Here is a 2,548-nt window from a genome sequence, read left to right on the forward strand (position 1 = left end):
GAAGACGGAAGTGAGGAGACCGGAAGTACTGTTATCCTTGGCCCTGGACGGCCTCTCTCTCCCTCAACTGGCCCGGCCCAGCCACGTCTCGATGGTGCCAGCGCGCCTCCCACGAGGCTCCCTCAGCCCCTCTCCCTCAGGCCGGCCCAGCCCCTCTCGCCGCGGCCTTAGCAACCACATCCGGGACTCCGCCGGCGCCGTTGCCCGGGTAATTTTCTGGCTGAGGCCTCGTTAGAGAGGAGTGTGCGCTCGGGACCTGAGGCTCCAGCCAGCGTTGGGAGATTGCGGAGAGGTGGCCCGCCTGGTCTTGAGTGGTTGGAGATCTCCAGGAGCCCACAGCTTTCCTTCTTTCTCACTCACACACTCCAGCCTCACTTGTTAGGCGTCCCGCCAACAGACGATGAGGCGGTGCCGGAAGGATGAAGGTGGACGTAGCTCACCGCCACTCCACCGCAGAAGAGCCAAAGCTTGTTTCTCAGCCAGCGGAGAGCACGAAGGTTATTCCAGCCCCGCGGGGTGGGGAGGGGGGTGGTGAAGAGAGTGCGGAAATAAGGGAGCTGATGGGATGGGGACGCCTCACCCTCGCTTCCCCAGTGACCCCTCCGGCCACGTCTTGCGCCCACTCCCTTCCGAGAGACTAGAGACCAGAGACCCGCACGCCCGGCATCCCTGAGCTCTTGTTACTTGCTGTCTTGATCACTTTCTGCTCTGCTCGCTCGCTGACAGTGGATCCCTAATACTTTGCTTTCTTGCTCCTCTTTCTTTTTCCAGATGACCGAACTCTGCTCTCTTTGCTCTCCCCATTACTTAAATCACCGTCCTGTCTACAGAAACCGCTGAACGGTTCTTTCTCTCAGAACCTTTCATAGTTTCCTAAATTGAGGCCCCAACCTGCACTGCGGGTCCTCTCCTCATCCCCAGCACTGAATGGTGGGAAAGTGTGGCTCTGCAGTGGTGGTGCTAGACGTACCTGACGCTCCTTTACATACAGCACGTTCAGTTGGCCCACCCACACACCCATTGACAGCCTTGGATGCTCATTTTTACTCCCATTTCGCTTGTAGAAATGTGAAGGGTAACTGTGCACATAATGGGCTTTACCCTCTTCTCACCCACCTTGTCACATTAGCTGACAAGACTTTTTTTTTTTTTTTTTTTTTTGGACCGGTAAGGGGATCGCAACCCTTCGGCAACCCTTCGCCCGGTGTGGTCTGCAACCCTTCGGCAACCCTTCGCCCGGTGTGGTCTGCACCACGCTCAGCCAGTGAGCCCACTGGCCATCCCTATATAGGATCCGAACCCGCGGCCTCTGCGCTACCAGCACCACACTCTCCCGAGCGAGCCACGGGGCGGCCCTGACAAGACATTTTTTTTTTCTTCCTTTTTGTCTTTTTTTATTTATTTTTTTTTTTTGTCTTTTTCCGTGTCCGGCAACGGATCGCAACCCTCAGTGTCGCCTCCGTACCGGACCGGGGACCGGCAACGGGATCGCAACCCTCGGTGTTGGGTCCGCACCCCGCTCAGCCAGTGAGCGGGAGCCGGTCTCCACATGGGATCCGAACCCTCGGGCGGGAGCGCCGCCGCACTTCCCAAGCGGTGCACTCATCCAGTGCGCCACCAGGCCGGCCCCCTTTTTGTCTTTTTGACAAGACTTTTTTTTTTTTTTTTTCTTCCTTTTTGTCTTTTTTTATTTATTTTTTTTTTTTGTCTTTTTCCGTGTCCGGCAACGGATCGCAACCCTCAGTGTCGCCTCCGTACCGGACCGGGGACCGGCAACGGGATCGCAACCCTCGGTGTTGGGTCCGCACCCCGCTCAGCCAGTGAGCGGGAGCCGGTCTCCACATGGGATCCGAACCCTCGGGCGGGAGCGCCGCCGCACTTCCCAAGCGGTGCACTCATCCAGTGCGCCACCAGGCCGGCCCCCTTTTTGTCTTTTTGACAAGACTTTTTTTTTTTTTTTTTCTTCCTTTTTGTCTTTTTTACTGACCGGTAACGGGATTGCAACCCTCGGTGTCGCACCCGTACCGGGGACCGGCAACGGGATCGCAACCCTCGGTGTTGGGTCCGCACCCCGCTCAGCCAGTGAGCGGGAGCCGGTCTCCACATGGGATCCGAACCCTCGGCTCCCGCCGCGCTCCTAAGCGCCGCACTCTCCAGTGCGCCACAGGGCCGGCCCCCTGACAAGACATTTTTAATGACTAAGTGCCCAAAGGCAGAACTCTGCCTCTGTAAATTTCCAGGGAGTTTCAGTATAGTGAAATACCCCTGACAGATACCTTCCCCAGATCCATGAATGGTAAATACCTATGACACTGCAAATATTTCAGACGTAAATAACAATATTGTCTGATATCTCCAGGATACCACCTCTTACAAAAATAGTTCTGAAATCCCAACACATAAATCTGTGTATAAAGGGCCCTTCCTTATCTTAAATAACTCTGTCTTTAACAAAAGAAAAGAGCAAATATATATGCCAACTCACTCAAACTGTAACTGCCAAAGGGCTTACTGTGGATTTTTCTTTTTTTTTTTTTTTTTTTTTTTT

The 2,548-nt window shown here is 54.7% G+C and overlaps 1 protein-coding gene across 1 annotated transcript in view; it reads left to right on the forward strand.

Annotated features, from left to right (window-relative positions):
* Nucleotides 1-206: 206 nt before the first annotated feature.
* Nucleotides 207-2,548, forward strand: part of TIGD4 (tigger transposable element derived 4) — a 17,474-nt gene continuing 15,132 nt past the window's right edge. The window contains exon 1 of the mRNA XM_008572594.1: nt 207-497. The gene's annotated coding sequence lies outside the window, so the exon portion shown is untranslated. The remainder of the gene's footprint in view (nt 498-2,548) is intronic.

The sequence above is a fragment of the Galeopterus variegatus genome, unplaced genomic scaffold, assembly GCF_000696425.1.
Source record: "Galeopterus variegatus unplaced genomic scaffold, G_variegatus-3.0.2 Scaffold808, whole genome shotgun sequence".
Taxonomy (NCBI): Eukaryota; Metazoa; Chordata; class Mammalia; order Dermoptera; family Cynocephalidae; genus Galeopterus; species Galeopterus variegatus.